The sequence below is a fragment of the Octopus sinensis genome, linkage group LG2 (assembly GCF_006345805.1).
Source record: "Octopus sinensis linkage group LG2, ASM634580v1, whole genome shotgun sequence".
Taxonomy (NCBI): Eukaryota; Metazoa; Mollusca; class Cephalopoda; order Octopoda; family Octopodidae; genus Octopus; species Octopus sinensis.
Genome location: NC_042998.1, coordinates 199,351,955 through 199,372,038, shown reverse-complemented (window position 1 = coordinate 199,372,038; position 20,084 = coordinate 199,351,955).

Genomic DNA, 20,084 nt, shown 5'->3' with positions numbered 1-20,084 from the left:
CAAGTATCACAAGGAGGAAGGTATACACAGGTGGACTGACTACGTCCCAGGTAGGGGCCATGGTTTATGGCCTGACTAGTCTTGCCGGGTCTTCGGAAGGTGTTTTATGTGCCACCGACACAGGTGCTAGATGAGGCTGGCGAACGGCCACGACCGGATGGTGTTTGTTATGTGCTCACAGCACGATGGCCAGTGATGCGGTACTGACTACGGCCATGTTGTTCGGATTCTTGTGTGCCACCGGCACTGGTACCACAAGCGGTACTGACTACTTTTTATGTGCCACCGACACAGGTGCTAGATGAGGCTGGCGAACGGCCACGACGGATGGTGTTTGTTATGTGCCCACAGCACGATGGCCAGTGATGCGCGGTACTGACTACGGCCACGTTCGGATGGATTCTTGTGTGCCACCGGCACTGGTACACAAGCGGTACTGACTACGGCCACGTTCGGATGGATTCTTGTGTGCCACCGGCACTGGTACCACAAGCGGTACTGCTACGGCCACGTTCGGATGGATTCTGTGTGCCACCGGCACTGGTACCACAAGGATACAAATTCCATTGATGTTCATCTATTTTGATTTGTTTTGATTTGATTTGATTTTCACTTGCCTCAGCAGGTCTCACAAGTGTCACATGAAGGAAGGTATGTACAGGTGGACTGACTACGTCCCAGGTAGGGCCCACGGGTTATGACCTGACTAGTCTTGCGGGTCTTCGGATGGTGTTTTTATGTGCCACCATGTTCCCACAGCACGGAGGCCAGTCGATGCGGTACTGGCTACGGCCACGTTCGGATGGTTTCTTGTGTGCCACAGGCACTGGTACCACAAAGATACAAATTCCATTGATGTTCATCTATTTTGATTGATTTTCACTTGCCTCAGCAGGTCTTCACAAGTGTCACAAGAAGGAAGGTATGCACAGGTGGATCGACTACGTCCCAGGTAGGGGCCACGGGATATGGCCTGACTAGTCCTGCCGGGTCCTCTCATGCACAGCACACTTCCATAGGACTCGGTCTTCAGTCATTTCCTTGGTGAGACCTAAAGTTCGAAGGTCATGCTTCACCACCTCGTCCCAGGTTTTCCTGGGTCTACCTCTTCCACAGGTTCCCTCAACTGCTAGGGTGTAGCACTTTTGCACACAACTATCTTCAGCCATTCTCGTCACATGACCATACCAGCGCAGCCGTCTCTCTTGCACACCACAACTGACACTTCTTAGGTTCAACTTTTCTCTCAAAGTACTTACACTCTGACGATTATGAACACTGACATTACACATCCATCGGAGCATACTGGCTTCATTTCTTGCAAGCTTACGCATATCCTCAGCTGTCACGGCCCATGTGTCACTACCATGTAGCATGGCTTTACGTACACACGCATCATATAGTCTGCCTTTTACTCTTAGCGGAGGCCTTTTGTCACCAGCAGGGGTAAGAGCTCTCAAACTTTGCCCAGGCTATTCTTACTCTAGCAGTTACACTTTCAGCACACCCACCCCCGCTACTGACTTGGTCTCCTAGGTAGCGGAAGCTATCAACTACTTCTAGTTTGTCTCCCTGGAACGTGGTAGAAGTTGGTCTCTGCACATTTCCAGTGTTTATTTCTCCTGAGCATCTGCCACAGACAAAAACTATTTTCTTAGTTAGCCTTCCTTTGACATTGCTGCACCTCTTATGTGTCCATAGCTTACACTTGGTGCACCTTATAGAGTTTCTACCTACACCTTTTTACAGATCGAGCAGGGCCATCTACCTGAAGTCGTTTGTGGTTGGTCCACCTTCCTACTTATTAGGACTTTGGTTTTGGCTAGGTTGATTCTAAGGCCCTTCGATTCTAATCCTTGTTTCCACACCTGAAACTTCTCCTCCAGTTCTGATAGTGACTCAGCAATTAGAGCAAGGTCATCAGCATATAGGAGCTCCCAGGGGCATCCTGTCTTAAATTCTTCCGTTATTGCCTGGAGGACTATGATAAATAGGAGGGGGCTGAGGAGGACTGAACCTTGGTGGACCCCAACCTCTACCCGGAATTCTTCACTGTACTCGATATATATATATATATACACACACATATTGTGTGTGTGTACATGCCGAGCTAAGAAGTAGGAGTAGACCAATATAAGAAAGTTTGATAATATCCAGTCTCAGTTGGTCAAGCCTGGGAATAGTAAAAAATATCATGACAGTTGCGCCTTATAGGTCCTTACAAAGGAAGTGCCTGAGGATTCTAACCCCCACATTTCTCCCAAAATTACTGCGAGGAGAAGATGCCTGGCTAGCTGGAGATATACATTCAGTTCCTGTCTTGCAAGTCACTTGACAAGCTCACTGGTATGATTGATACAAATAAAGCACCCAATGCATGCAATAAAGTGCTTGGCACTAGGAATGGCATGCAACCCTACAACCCATACCAGCATGGAAAACAGACATCAATTGATGATAGTAATAATGATGATTATATATATAATATATATATATATATATATATATAGAGAGAGAGAGAGAGAGAGAGAGACAGAGAGAGAATCATCATCGTTCAACATCCATTCTCCATGCTGGCATGGGTTGGATGGTTTGACAGGAGCTGGCCAGCCCCAATTGTCTGTTCTGGTATGATTTCTACATCTGGATGCCCTACCTAATGTCAACCCTTTTACAGAATGTGCTGAGTGGTTTTTACTTGCTGGCAGCATGATTGTTTTTATGTGTGGTACTGTGCAAGTGCATGTTACGTGCCACAGGCATGAGGGCATCTTATGTAGTACAGGCATACATATATATTATATAGATGCAAGCATAGCTGTGTGGTAAAGAAGTCTTCTTCACAAGCATGTGGCCTTATGATTAGTCCTGATGTGCAGCCTCTTGAGTAGGTGTACTGGGCCAAATAAAACTTTGCGAGTGGATGGGTGTGACAGAAACTGAAAGAAAACTGTCAGTGGGTGGTGTGAGAAAGAGAGAAAGTCTTTTTGCCAGTATTTGTCCTCCATCACTTCTTCTCAACTGGTGTTGGTGTGTTTATGTCTCCGTAACTTAACATTTCTGCAAAAGAGGCCTATAGAATAAGTACCTGGCTTAAAAAGAAAATATGTACTTCTGATACAGTGCAAAATAAAGTGCAAGACCAACTCAGAGAAATGATGCAGGCTTTAGAATTTTTTTTTTTTTATATACTTGGGACTTAATCCTTGTCATAATGTAACTCATGTTAGTAAGGAGGCATGATACTGCAAAACTCTCCCCCCTCACTGTGCCAATGATATCTCATTCAGCTGCAGTTTTTATGCAAAAAAAGTAATTATTCCATGATTGATCTATGTTATGTTTTTGATCAGTGTGATCTCCATATATCATCAGGTGTCTTATTTCTGAAGAAATAAGAAAATTAGAAAAATTATGATCTGAAGATAAATAAAATATAATCTGATAAATTGTTTCAAAAGAATTTAACAATTAGTGTTGATTACCAGCTTCCAATAGTCCAACCATGTTGCACTGTTGCTTGTATTAGCAAAACAGAAAAAGGAAAAAAGGATAATAATCATCTAAGATGGATTATAAAACCCCATCAGTCATTTTTCTAATACAGTTATTTATTCAACAGTTTATTCTAAAACTTTTGTAATTTCAACACTGAAAATCTAAAAGAAATCTCTCACCAAAGTACTGTCCTACATCTATTTCAGCTCCTATCATCTCTGATCTCATGTCGATAGTTGTTTTATACAAAGAAGTCTGTCTTAACCTAGTTGAGCAATGATAAGACAGACTCAGACTAAACCCATTCTTTCCCCTACTCCATTTCTCTTCTTTCTCACATTTTCCTTCACTTGTCTTCTCTTTTCACATAACACTTCATCTTAGGAATCTTATTTCATCTAGATGTCATGATTAATATGCAATGACTAACTTGTCAGAACAATCTGTCTCTGATGACCTTTACTGCAGAATGACATATGACTAATACAATCAAATCTGCATCAAAGAGATTTGGGATTTCTCTTTAGAACCAGAATCTATGGTTTTATAACATTTTCTTTTCTTTTTCTTCTCTTGAAGCAAGTAAAATTGTTTTAGATCAGAGTTTTTTGGGTTTCTTTTTCTTTTGCTAAGAAAAACATAAGGCTAGAATTTGAATTAAGATATACAACTATTGAATAGTGATGTGTTTGCAAATTGTGTGTTGACAAGTCTTCTGAAAGTACTATTTTAAAACATATTTGACAGAAAGCTATATCTGTCTCTCTATAGTTCATCTATATAGTCAAACTCCAAGTACAATCAGTCCTTTCCTTAAAAAAGAAAAGGAATTTTTCTGTGGAACTACCCTTTTTCATATATTCTCATTTTATTACATATTAAATTTTGTCTTCAACTGAGCTGAGTTCAACTGACTGAAGCTTACTTGCTCACTCATTTGAGTGAGCAAGTAAACCTGAACCTGTAAGAAAACTGAGCCAATAGCCAATAAATAACCTTGAACCAGTAACAAAACTTGAATCAAGAAGATAGATGTCACTTTCTCTCTGAATGGGGGTGTGTATGGTGCATGCTGGACAGAAGCATCCCCTTGAGGTTATTGTGACCTCACAAGGTGACAGCAATTGTCAAAGGATTTTTAGATGGGATGTGTAAATTCTTAACGAAATATGTAAATTAGGTACAATACTTATATTTGAGACACGTCATTTTCTAATATACAAAGATGGGCCTGAAAAGTTCATAGGCTGACTATGAAATAGTGATGCTAGACCTGTGAAATCTTGTATTAATTTCAACTCTATTAAAAACTGCGTTATTCTTTCCAGATAAACTGGCATCTGACTGTTCAAAGAAGACTTCAAAAATACCTAGTAGTGACTCCTCATGAAAAGCAGCAAATTTAGCAGAAAAAGGGTTTAGACCTCGAGGATATTGATGCCAACATGGGTTACTACATTAAGGGATGACACTTCAGCTTTATCAACAGTTTGAAATTGGGAAGCTGAATTTAGGAGGGGAAGTGGGAGTGTTAAAGATGACCCAACGTTTAGACATCCTGCAATTGTCACAGCTGAAAAAATATTGATTATGTTCACCACATGGTGATGGATGACAGGTAATTGTCTATAAAACAAATAGCCAATGCTATTATATATTCTTTTAGAGAGTTGCGAATATTTTGCACAATGAACTTACATGATGAAGATTTTTGCTTGGTGGGTACCACGTTTTTCTGACATCTGATCAAAAGTGCATCAGGCTGATCCCAGCATGGGAAATCTGACAGATCCAGCTGGTTTCCTTGAACATTTCTTAAGCCAGGATGAGTGTTGTCTTCATCACTTTGAGCCAGAGAGAAAAAGACAATCTGTGCAGTGGAAACATCCTTCTCCACTCACATGCTCCAAAGAAGGACATGGTCATTTCATCGGCAGGGAAGGTGATAGCCTCAGTTTTGGGGGATGCAAAAGGTATTGAGTTTATCAACTATCAACAAAATTAGCTTCTGTTTGTTTAAAATTTTTTTTTTGGTAAAATATAGGATGGAGGAGGGGTTTTCAAAAACATTTTTGTGAAAGGGAGTTGCTAAGTTAGAAAAAGTTGAGAACCCTTAACTTTTACATAACCATATTTCTAATGACTATTCAATATAATCAAAATTTTGGAGGGATTTAGCAAAAGATTTGTAACATTATACATGCATCATGTTTGTGTTGATCAACTGAATTTCGTCGTAGTATCACACATACTGTAATGAGACTTTAACAACAATTTTAATTTAGATATCAACACTTTAGTAGGCGGTGTCACACACATTAGTATTAAAAAAATATTTGTATAGCCTGTTTTAGTTTTTTTTTTCTTTTTCTCAGCAAATTCTACATCACCTATATAAACAAAAAGTCATCACTCCTGTTGCCATCACTATCAGCATCCTCCTCCTCCCCTATATATCATCATCATCGTTGTTATTATTATTATTTAACATCCATTTTCCATGGGTTGAACAATTTGATAGGGTATGGCTTGTTAGAACTGGATGTCCTTCCTAATGCCATTAGCACTAGTGAGGTTGCCAGCTAACTTGCAGGACAGAAAAAGAACAAGAGTTGGGAGGAAGAAAAAAAAAACTCAGAAAGACATATGACTAAGTGGAACAAAGATCTGAGGAGATTTTGAGAGGCTAAAGTATGATAGAGGGACAAGCGCAGTAGTTTTGACATAGAGGATGTATATATATGGTTATCCAACATTATGTAAGGGTGGTTGAGAATAGCTGGGAAGAAGATAATGATGACAATGATGGGGTGACAGAGCAAACTCTCAAGGTACAAGGTGAGCAGAAAGGAGGATACAGACTGTGGATTGGGGGAAGGAGAGGAAGATATATGAGAGTGTGAAGGGAGAGTAACAGATAGTTAAAGGCAGCGGAGTGGGGATGGAGATGAATGTTGTTAGTAATGAACAAAGGTAGAGATGTACTTGATGGGAAATATTAGTATGAGGGGGTGGAATAGTGAGAGAGAGAGAAGTGACTGAGGAAACAGGATAGATCAGAAGGTGGGAGGATGATGTGGAAAGTGTAAAAGCAATAGAGGGGGAAATGTAAGAGGTGGCTATAGTGAGTGAGGTTGTTTGATGGAGGATATGAAAAGGTGTTGAAAATGATAGATATGTGAGGTGTTAATATGGAATATGGCAGAGAAGGGAGGTAACTGAAGGCATATAAGGAGGTGATTGGTGAAAACGATTGGAGGTGGGCTAGATCATGAGAATAAAAGGTGAAAAGGTTTTGGCAGTGGGAAGGTAACTGGTAGTACAAAGAAAAATGCGGAGGGAGGAGTGGTATGTGCCAATTTTACTCTCAAGTGATTACAGCCACTGAGACGTGATGAAAGGCAGGGTGTTAGGGGAATGAAATGTGAGGAATATTTGATGAAGTAGAATGGGTTACAAGCATAAACAAAATGCTTTTTGAATGTCATTTTTGCTATGATGGCCAGTCTTATTGAGCACTGCAAATTGCCAACCTGGTAATACCTTTGTCATCTCCTCTGAGAGGCTCAGCATCTTGAAATCAACCCCACTACTACACTTCATGTCTTCTTGGGCCTTCCTCTTTCATAAATACCTTCCACTTTAAGTGACCAGTACTTTTTATGTAGCTATCCTTGTCAATTTGCATCACATGACCAAACCAGTGCAGACTTCTCCCTTGCACACTACATCTCTCAATACTCCAGCACTTTACCATACATGTACACTGATGTTGCACATACAATGGAGCATACTAGTTTCAATCTCCCTAATTATCACATGTCCTCTGCATTCACAGCTCATATCTCAATACTATGTACCATTGGTGTGTACATAAGCATCTCGTAGAGAGATGAGAGAGATCTGAGAGAGAGAGAGAGAGATGAGAGAGAGAGAGAGAGAGAGAGAGAGAGAGAGAGAGAGAGAGAGAGAGAGAGAGAGAGAGAGAGAGAGAGAGATGAGAGAGAGAGAGAGAGAGAGAGAGAGGAAGAGAGAGATTGAGAGGAGAGAGAGAGACTTTTTGTAGCCAACAGAGGTAACAGTTCTCTGAACATTTACTATCATATTCTTATACTAGCAACTATACTTTCAGAACATCCTCTTCTGCTAATTAGGTAACTGAAACCATTTATGACCTCTAGGGAACCTCCAGAGCATTTGAGAAAATATATTTCCCATGTGTCTTTAGTATTTATTACCCTTGCACATCTTCCACACACAAAGACTACTTTCTCTGTGAACCTTCCTACAGCACCTTTTGTGTCCATAATTTGCACTAGGTAGCACTTCCATGTCTCTTTCTTTTCAGAATCAGTAAGTACAAGCTTTTCATTATCTATCCATACACACTTCTCTCCCACAACTTGATTCTCTCTTATACACTGTCTTGCAATCCAGAACACCTGACACCTCAGAAATTCATGCCATAAGATGCTGGCAGATCTCTTTTTACTTTTGCTCTTGTTGAATAATGTCATCCTTATTCCCACTCTTTCCAAGCTCAGTCTACCTCACTATTCCACCATCATGTCACCCTTCGTCTGGCTGAAACTTTGCCCCAGCCATAGATTTGATCAGCTGCTCTAGGTAGATTGTCACATAAGAACTTCTAGTTGTCCTGTGAGTTAAACATTACTATCTCCTCCCCATACTAGTCAAATTCTTCAGTTAGAACGTCTATAAATTTCTGAGTGTTTGAAGGATCCCTCCTTTTTGAGATAGGTTTGCACCACTGAGTTCACCTAGCCCTAACTCTGAAGTCACTAACCTATGTTGAGTTTAACACTCTTCACAAGCATCTGTCTATCCCTTTTCTGATGAGAATGTAATCAATCAGGCTTGTGTGCCCACCAATTGATAGATGATCAGGTGGTTGGCTGGTTTCCTGAAGTCAGTGGTGCAGAACAAACAAGTCATTTGTTGATCAAAAAGTTGCCTCATGAAACTCCAGTAGTTTTCCAATATCTCTAAGATCCCATGATCATTGTGTCTTTTTTGTTTTATCTAGAACTAGTGTCTTTTTAAAAAAGACACTTGGGTTTGATTGATGAAGATTTAGCTGTAATTTCTAGCAGGTTGCATGATCACATAAAGGCTCCTATTTTGTTAAATGCCTCATGTATGTGTATATATATGTGTGAATGCTTTATTCCATGAACTACTCAGCTATGTCACTAAAAGAAAAAAAAACCATACAAGCAGAAAGATATGCCAACATTTTGAATATTAACAGTAACTTACTTTAACCTTATATTAATTAAGCTGTAAATGCCCCTAGGTGCTAGAAATTGTAGCTAAATCTCCTTCAAATCACACCATACCATCTTAGAAAAGAATACATTGGATAATGAGGATATTAGTTCTTCTTCAACTCTTAACTTTTATCATTTGCAAGTCAACAAAAAAGAACCCATGCTTGAAACCACAATAATGTTGTTTAAAACAGTGTTATCAGAAAAAAGAATCTGGCTTTCTTGTCTGTTTCACTTTGTCTTTACTAGGCAGAGTATCAACAGAACAATGGTACAAAGTGAGATAAAAAAAGATTACTCCTGATAAAAGATAATGAAATTTGTAGTAAAGATTGTTTGCCATCTTAACATGGCAGTACTAGTTTAGGATGAATATTGCTGTAATTTAGCCCCAGGAAACATTGTCTCCAGCTGGCTATATGACATGATCTGTGTCCTTATATTTTCGTAGGGGTGCTAGATTCCCTTGTTTGAAAATTACAGCAACATGCGTCCTAAACCAGGACTGCCATGTTATGTTGGCAAACAATCTTTACTACAAAGTACTGTTGCTGAATAACTCACGTTGTGAGATTTAAAAATAGTCATTTTATAATGAAATTTGCTGAATACTGAATGATAAAAGGTTCAACTTTACCACTGACTAAATTTATTGGTTTTGCATCCCATCACTAAAGCAAGAATCAAGCACTTGAGTTTGTATATATTCTAAAATGGCACCATGGAATCATTTCATCATGTCTGTTTGATCGGGGGTTCATCATCAACAACAACAACAAACTCTTTGTGGGTTGAATTCAGATGTATACATGTATGTGCTCACTACATATATATATACATTCATATATCTATCTCCCTCTCATATACAGGCATATATATATATATATATATATATATATATATATATATATACACATATAGGCACAAGCATGTCTGTGTGGTTAAGAAGCTTGCTTTGCAACCATGAGGGTTGGGCTCAGTACCACTATTCAGCATCTTGGGTGTCTTTTTCTATAGTCCTGGGCTGACCATTGCCTTGTGAATGAATTTGGTAGATGGAAACTGTGGGAGCCCATCATGTATATATGTATATATATATGTCTTTGTGTCTGTGTTTGTCTCACATCAATAAGTACCAAACTTAAATAAAAATTAAGTACAGGAGTTGATTTGTTTGACTAAAACCTTCAAGGTTGTACCCCAATATGCCCATAATCCACTGACTGAAACAAGAGACTACACACACACACACACAAACAAACACACATATGCATCCATATATACGTATACACATACATACGCACACAATGCTTAAAACACCTATTTAAGAATATAGAGGTGGGGTGGTTATTAAAGCAGTCTATATTCTCCTCAGTCACTCATATAGACACACCAAGCAAGATCTGTTCATATACAACAGAATCTTACAATACCTTACACCCACCACCAACACATTGATCCACTCAACCCCACCTAAATCTACCCCTTTGTGCTTGACTAAATAACTGACATTTATTCATGCTAATTGAAAATATTCAAGGGTCATGATGGGGCATGGGATCCTCGGATTGGGGAATGAAATGCCTCAATATAATAATAAATTCTTTCTGGTAGGCCCCTGCATTGCAAACAAATCATCATGAAGCTACTGAATGAGCAAAGAAATAAGACTGGAACCTCTACAGTTATTTGACCATCTTTTGACCCCAATGCCTTGCACCCTTATGGCCAATAAAATAAATCATTACTGTTATTACCACTACTAGGGCAGTGCATTGGTAGAAAAGTTAGTACTGAATAACATAAAATGCTTTGCAGTATTTCATCTGGCTCTTTACACCCTGAGTTCATATCCCACAGAGGTTGACTTCGCTTTTCATCTCTCAAGTGTCAATTAAATAAAGTAGCACCAGTCTTGAACTCAAAATTGTTGGCTTAAATTAAAAACAGTTATTATTATTATTACTAATATCAAGGCTGTGAGCTGGCAGGATCGTTAGCACGCCAGGTGAAACGCTTAGCAGTATTTCACCCACGGCTATGTTCAGAGCTCAAATTTCACCAAGGTCAACTTTGCCTTTCTTCTTTTTGGGGTCAATAAATTAAGTACCAGTCATGTACTAGGGTCGATGTGATCGACTATCCTCCTCCCCTCAAATTCCAGGCTTTGTGCCTATATTAAAAAGGATAATTATCATTAATATCATTATTATTATTATGATTATTATTATCATCATTATTATTATTATTATTATGATTATTAATATTATTATCATCATTAACATCATCATCATCAGTACTAGTAGTAGTAGTAGTACTACTACTACTACTACTGCTGCTGCTACTACTACTAATGTAGTATCTGCCAAAAAGAAATGGAGTGGGGTTCATTTCTGCCTCCTTTCACTAATACTTAATGTGCCTACTTAAAGCCTAGCTTTAATTTCTTCTTGTGTTTCATTTTGTCTTCTTTCAGTTTTTCTTAATTGTTTTTGGCTCAAAAGCCTTGCTTCTGTGTTTTTGCTACACTTCTCCCAAATTCACAATAAACATTGACTTCTCTTTGTAGTATTCTTTGTCTTTTTTCTGCAATTTGAAATCAAGCAGTTTCTTCATAACTGAGAAGTATTGTGTATCTGATTTCTTCATTTCTTTGCTTTACAGTCTCATATCCTCCTTTTCTATCATTATGCTCACTCACATTCTTCATTCTATCTTAAGGCATTGGATTATATCTTTTTAGGATTCTTAGTTGGAATCCAGTTGACAATAAATTTGCCATTCATCTTTCTAGAGACCAACAAAGTACTGGGGTCAATCAAACTGACTTTAATGTCTATCAAGTTGTTGGCCTTGACTATGTATGCACACATTTGATCGCTGAACCTGCAGTGGTGACCATTATATATATATATATCATCATTATCACCATCATCATCATTTAGTGTCCGTTTTCCATGCTAGCATGGGTTGGATGGTTTAACTGGGGTCTGTGAAGCCGGAAGGCTTCATCAGGCCCAGTCAGATTTGGCAGTGTTTCTACGGCTGGATGCAGTTCCTAACACCAACCACTCCGTGAGTGTAGTGGGTGCTTTTTACGTGCCACCTGCACAGGTGCCAGACAGAGCTGGCAAACGGCCACGAACGGATGGTGTTTTTACGTGCCACCGGCACGGGGGGCCAGGCGAGGCTGGCAACGGAGACGAACGGATGGTGCTTTTATGTGCTACCGGCACGGGGCCAGGCGAGGCTGGCAACGGACACGAGCGGATGGTGCTTTTATGTGCCAACGGCACAGGGGCCAGGCGAGGCTGGCAACGGACAAACGATCGGATGGTTCGCTTAACCACAGCTGCAATTTCCACTGATGTTGATTTGGTTTGATTTTGACTGTTCTCACTGGTCTTGCCGAGTATTCTCACGCACAGCATACTTCCATAGGTCTCAGTCTCTAGTCATTTCCTTGATGAGACCTAAAGTTCGAAGGTCGTGCTTCACCACCTCGTTCCAGGTTTTCCTGGGTCTACCTCTTCCACAGGTTCCCTCAACTGCTAGAGTGTGGAACTTTTGCACACAACTATCTTCACCCATTCTCGTCACATGCCCATACCAGTGCAGACGTCTCTTTTGCACAACACAACTGATGCTTCTTAGGTTCAACTTTTCTCTCAAGGTACTTACACTCTGTCGATTATGAACACTGACATTACACATCCATCGGAGCATACTGGCTTCATTTCTTGATATATATATATATATATATATATATATTTTTAAGCCTCTGTTATCAATCTAGTACAACATTATTCAATATGTCCTTCTTTCTTAAGATGATAGAATATGATTTGAAGTGGGGGTTTGGGTACTGTCTCTAGCAAGACAATGGCCATGTAGTCTCCCTCATTCATTGGCTGGTATTTATAGCGTGGATGTGAATGTGTTCATGCAGTAGGTGCAGACACAGATTGTGTTGTTGAGAAGTACACACACACGTATGTAGTGGGTAGGTAAGTAGGCATGAATGTGTGTATGTGTGTGCACGCATATGTATGACAAGGACTTTTTTTCTACAGCCTTAAATTGCCACTGCTTGATAAAATCTATAACAATATGTCCTGTAGTTCAGCAATTTTAATGTGCGAAAAACAGGGAGTAAAAAACACCTTACTTGCTTAATCTAACCCAACCCAGCATAGAAAATGTGAGTGTTTAAAACAACGATATGTCATTATTTAGTATTATTTCAAGATTTCTTGACAATAGAGAAAGAGCCAGTTTCTAACCTAGATACAAGACTCCTTCACTGGGATTTCAACATCAACAAGGTATTTTTGTATGTACATGTGCAAATTCATAAGTTTTGTGTTATGTATGTCTTTTCATGCATATACTTGCATATCTAGACAAGCTCATATATATTTAAATGATAAACTTATGGAAAGTTTTACAGATTTTTACAGTTCCAGTGATGGCTTGGAACTGTAGTCTTCGAATCAGCTTTCTTCTTCCTGGTTTTGAGAAGCCTAATTTCTCAAGATTGGTATTTAGGCAGTGTGTTACATATCCCGGGGCCCCAATAATTACAGATATAAATCTGAACTTGTAATCTGGATAGAGTAACTACAGATTTTTCAATAGTTTAGCGTAAGTATTCTCTTTTTCACTGATCTTCAGCTTTATGTTAACATCTGCTGGGCAAACTGTACAGTTTCTCTTCTCTATCCCAAATCATTATATCACATCTATTGTGTTTACCTTTTATTGAGGTTTTCACTGGGACATTCCACCAGCACTCCTTTTCATTATGAGTGGCTATGGCTTCCACCATACTGTGGGTTCTTATTTCTTTGCCCCTAGGGTTATATATATATATATATATATATATATATAAGAACATAAAGCAGTGGAGATCGAAACAAAGATGTATAATGTATACACATAATTTTAATATGCCCCTGCAAATCAGAACAAGAACTAAGATAACATTTTTCTCTATCAACTTCATGTGCTGAGCTCCATGTGACATCAGCAGACCCCAGATGTGGTATTTCAACATGATGTTTGCCTCTTCAGTAGTAAATAATGTCTTGGTCATTTGGATCTGAGCCTGAACCTCTATTTAGGTAGTTCACTGATTTCACATGGAGCTAGGCCCAATGTGTTTTTAACCACAAAACTTATAACAAAAATATTTTCTTAGACAAAATTTCTTTGTGTATGTCTTTCCTGTTCTAGTATGCAAGACTGCACACGTCTTCATATGCAGTTTTTAATAATATACAGTATGTATTATCTTTGATGATTTTTTTTATAACACAGCTGAAAGTGATCAGTTCAATTCCTATTTGAAACTGCAAAAAGGCCACAGAACATAATATTTACAAGGCTAAAAATATAAGTTTATTAGACATAATGATGTGACACTGTATAATGTATTTATACTACAGTGTGTAGTGAGTACACACACACACACATTAGATATATAGACAAAGAGGGAGAGGGTGGTAAAGAGGGGATAAAAAGAAATTTGCATACAGTATGTTGTGTAGAACTGCTCTTTCTTAAGGGGGTAAGGTGTGATTTAGGAGTTGTTTCTAGCAAACTGAGCAACTATGTAGAAGCTCTCTCACTGGTTTCAATGGATTTTGTCTGTTATTAATTCAATAAGACACACATACAATAACAACAACAGTTTAGGGAGAAGGATTGCAATGAAAGCAAAGACAGGGGAATAGGCAGCAAAGCAACAAGCAACCTGTTCCTTTGTAACTAGTTACAATGACAACTAACTGACCTAAATTACACACCCTCTACTCACTGCATCTCACATCCATATCCAATCAACTAACATACCACAAGATCCCTTTTCTCTACCATAACTACCACTACCAAGCAAACCCATAAGGCTATCACTGTTATTTAGCAGTAGCAACAGCAGCAGGAGCACCACCATCATCAACACCATGGGGTGGGGGGAGTAGGCTACAAGAGTCTCTCTACATCAGTGGTTCTTAATCAGGGTTCATACAAGATTTTGTTGTTAAAATTTATCTGAAATATATTGGTTATACCTCTACAATTACTAATAATATTTGATTATAAAAATATAAGATTTTATTTAGATATCTAATGGCTATGAGGGCCAACTGGAGTAAAATAGAAAGGGGTCTACATGAAATGGTGAGGAACCATTCCTCTACAGTCACAAGACCTGCTTTAAACAAGGTGAAATCACCCTCAAATCACACCTTATCACAGAATACACTGGATAATGTAATCCAGGATAGCTTCTGACCATAGCCACAATGATAACCACCATCACTACCATATGGCTGTTGGATAAGAAGCTTGCTTCACAACCACATGGTTCTGGTACAGTCCCACTGCATGGTAAGTGGGATCTTTGTGGTTATCGCCACTGCATATCAAAATCATTAAAAGAATTTTTTAATGTATCATATAGATGTAATCTTTGATGTTGAATCCAAATTTGCTATTCATTTATTGCAGAAAAATTTTGCGAAAATGTTACAGGTGTTCAAAGTTTGATCATTTTCAGAATTTTCAGCCAATCAGAAAACAACGCATTCACTGCCTTTTCCATTAGTTGTCAAAGTAGCTAGAAAAGGTGGTGGTGAGACTGACATTAAACTAGCTACAGTAGACAGTGAAAAACATTAAAAGATTCATGAGCAAATCAAATATTTAAAAGCTACAAACCAACAGGAGTTGCTAGAAATAACAGTCAAAACACTGCTTAAAACAGACATTTATTAGCTGAAAAACTCAGGAACGAAAGTTTGCAATACACTCAAGGATTTTATAAAATAAATTATCTTTCTCATACTTCCTTCTCCACATAAATTCCCAAAGATAAGAATCAACCATGGAAACAGTGTGTCCCACACCTGCATTTATTTCCATGCTTTAAAGATGCCAAAGTACTCTCAATTTGTTGATTACACTCAATTTGGTGGTTACACTCCTTGTGCGCACGCACAGCATCTTTGGTTACTATGGAAACAGAGTTCTTTGCAATCAGCTATGGAACACGTGGTGCCTATTTGCTTAATATGCTAACAGAACTTTATGGTGATGTGCAAAATACTTGCTTCTGATTGGCTAAAATAACCAAATTTTTCAAATTTTAAAGGCTAATAACTTTTCAATGATGAATCTATAGGGAAAATGAATTTTATTTTCATAATTGGTATACAAAACTTAATCCATATACCAAATTTGAAAATAATTGAAACAAGATTGTAAACAGTGATGAAAACCACAAAGATCTGATGAGTCGCTTCTACTATAGCTTCAGGCTGACCAAAGCCTTGTGAGTGGATTTGGTAGACGGAAACTGAAAGCATATATATATATATATATGTGTGTGTGTGTGTATGTGTGTCATGGCCACTTGACGACCGCCGTAGGTGTGTTTATGTCCCTGTAACTTAGTGATTCAGTATAAGCTTAAAAAGTACATGGCTGAAACAAGTAAAAGATAAAAGGTAAAAGATTATTATCAAGCCCAGCTGTGAGAGAAATAAGAATATAAACATGCTTTTGATGTGAGCAGAAAAATTAAGAAGACAGAAATATCCAGATGAACTTTCACAGTTTGTTAACCATTCTTTAGAAGATATAAATGGTTTCCTTCCCAAGTAACAGCACAGAATATTCATCATCATCATCATTTAATATCTGTTTTCCATGCTTGCATGGGTTAGACGGTTCAATAGTTGACCAGCCGGAAAGCTGTCCGGGTTCTATTTATCTGTTTTGGCATGGTTTCAATGATTGGGTACCATTCCTAATGCCAACCATTTTACAGAATGTGTTGGCTGCTTTTATGTGGCACCAGCATAAGTACTTTTTATTGGGTCATCCCATAACTATTGCGCTGTTTTCAATTGCATGAACAAAAAGTTGGAGGGGAATGGGATAAACTACCTGCATCAACTTGCTATAAAAGCAGGTAGTAATTTTACTTTATCTGTATTCTTAGTGCAAGTTTTGAAGAGGGCAGTTTTAACAGTTATGTTTTCAAGTGACAAAGGAGCATATTTGGCATATTTTGCTTTATGAGTTTAATAAAGGCAACAATGCAACGGAAAGTGTGAGGAATATTAATGCAGTATAGGAACATCGGACAATAAGCGTAAGCCAGTGTCAACAGTGGTTCCAGAAATTCCGAGTCGGAAACTACAGCCTAGAAGATGAGCCTTGTCCTGGAAGATCTGCAGAGCTCAATGAAGATGTTCTGCAAACCTTGATGGAACAAAATCCCATCGTAACTATTGAGGAACTAGCAGAGAAGCATGGATTTGGTTATTCAACCTATCATCAACACCTGCATGCCATCGGAAAAGTCAACAAATTAGGTCAATGGGTTTCCCACAAACTTTCCAAGTATAATTATGTGCAGAAAGTAAATGTGTGCTCTTCTTTGCTATCAGGTCCCACGAATGCACCTTTTTTGGGCCGAATAGTGACTAGCGACAAGAAATGGTGTCTCTATAAAAATGTCAAGCACCGAAGACAGTGGGTAAGGGAAAAAGAAGCACTAGCACCCCACCCACATAAGGTGTTGTTATCTGTTTGGTGGGATATGAAAGGTCTAGTTCACTTTAAACTTTTAAATCCAAACCAAATGATAACAAAGGAGACCTACTGCAAACAGCTTGAGTGGCTTATGACCATCTTTTGTTTCAAGACGGAAGGGTGTTCTTCCATCAGGATAATGCTCGACCAAATACAGCAAGGATGACATTCCAAAAGCTGGAGAAGTTTGAATGGGAAACAATGCCCCACCCACCATATTCATCAGACATTGCCCCATTTGATTATCATTTATTCTGCAGTCTTCAAAATCATTTGAATGGAAAAAATATGAATTCTGTAGATGAGGTCAGAATAGTTCTGGAGGAATATTTTTCCTCACGGACAAGTGGATTTTGGAAGAGGGAACTTGCAAATCTACCCGACAGATAGAAAAGCATTGTAGAAAGTGTATTTTAGATTATAAAAGAACTTTATCTTAATTTTGAAAAATAAAATAAATATAAAAAACCACATTATTAATGGGATGACCCAATACATGGCACCAGTATGAGTGCTCTTTATATGGTGCCGGTATGAAGATATGGTGTTTAATTCAGCCGTAAATCAGGCTAGCACTGTAGTTGATAAGTTAAGTTGCATATTTGCATTTTACATGATTAAATAGATTAAGAAGTTGAAGTCTCAGATGTGCTACCAGAGTATGGCATCTTGAGCAAGTGTCTTTTACAATGGCTTCAGGTCAACCCAAGCCTTGTAAGCAAAAGTGGGTAGATGAAACTGTATGGAAGATGTTTTAATGGACTGTACTTGTAGTTTAAAAGGTGCAAGCTTGGCACACTGTGCCAGACTTATCCTGTATTGTACAAATTATATTAAGTGTATATGTGTCTGAGAAATACTCAACTGCATACACTGATTCTAGGAGCAAGTAGTTCAGTATATTGATACTCATTGTTAAAACCAATAAAGATCCATTTTTGTGCATGCATGTGTATATGAAGAAATAGGATTAACATTTTATGTTTTCTATCTCTGAAGCAAGAGGAATTGTAAATTGCATTAATAAACAACCATTGGGCTCTTGATTAATATAAGGCATCATTAATCATCACCAACACTTCCATCACATCTCACTTCTAAAAGGAAAAGAAAAAAAAAAAGAAAACTAGTTTTGAATAGGTTAAGTCAAAACTAATTGATCTTAGGAATCTCTAGGGTGAAATAAATATATAAATAAATTTGGAATAATTAATTCATTAATTAATTATCAGAAAAGGAAGAATGGGAGAAAACTACAGAGAAAGAAAGGGCAAGTGAAAGAGAAGGAGAATGAGACTGTTGATTTATTAAGCTGATAATGAAGTTTTCATTAAAAACACCATGGTATTAGAGAGATGTAAAATGAGCAAAGAAACCTCATTTGTATATGGATTTTTTTTTTGTCATATCCTCAGTCCCAACTGAGTAGATTATGGTGAAAAACATTCCAGCCATGACAAATTCAAACACCGACACAAGCAGACTGCACAAACACTACCAACCTCACAGCCATCGACACTAACAACACAGACCTCATGAAATACCTTAATAACACACAGACACCACAATGGAAGACCAAGTCTTTCCAACACACACACACAACACCACTACACATACAGATTTTTAAAATGCTACAGGAAAGATACAGCACTTTGAAAATAAACTTTCCAACAGACTATAAAAACCTCACGGAAACGCCCACAACAAAGACCAGGGGCACAACGCTGCCATACAACAATGGTAAGTAGAGCTCTTCTCTAAATTTATTTTACAATGGTCATTCTCAGAATAGGTTGTGTAAATGTCAGGGGCCTTGGGTTGCTTTGGAAACAAGGTCACCTTTTAAATGACCTGATGTCCCTTAGTGTAGATGTTGCAGCCACTAGTGAATCTAGACTATCCGGCCCACGGGACCTCATCACCTTTTTCTGTGGAGACGAGATCTACATATCTCCGTGTCAGCTGAGAGGTGGTTGTTTTTCCGGAAGAGTCCAAATTTGAAAATAAAGGCAGTCTTCTTGGATCCAGAAGGTAAGTTAGTGGTCCTAGATGTGAACAGCAGTGCTTTCAGACTGGTGGCTACCTATGCTCCAACAGGGGCAGGGCGGTCTGATTACTTCAAATGTCTGGAGGTTTTCCTGGGAACGTCTTAGTATTAGTAGGGGAACGCTGTCTTAGATGGATGTTTCAATTGCGTGGGAGTATCTGATAGGAGAGTGGGGTACAAAAGCCTCCAAAACCTGCTCACAGGTTTTCAATTGTGTGATAGGTACCCACTAGATTACTTGAATGTACCAATGTGGACTTGGATAAACTGCATTGGGTCATCAAGACTGTATCTAGGTATTTTGTAGGCCAGCGGACAAGGATAGCATAGGGTGCCCACAATTTCACATGGTCGGCTACACAGACCACAAATTTGTGATCTGTACGGTCGACTTAGGCAGGCTTCTACCCAGTTATTGGAAGCTGAACACATCATTATCGGCATGTCAAGCTTACAGAGACCAGATTAGTGATTTAGTTGAGCGGGCGATGACGGGTGTAATCGTCAACAACAATTGGTGGTTTGCTCATAAAAGGGCAAGTAGAGTAGAATTGATTAGGTTTAGCAAGGCATTAGCAGTAGAAAGAAATAGAATAGAGGGGGATTTAGCTAGAAAGTTAGATGAGGCACTTAGGACAGGCATTGCA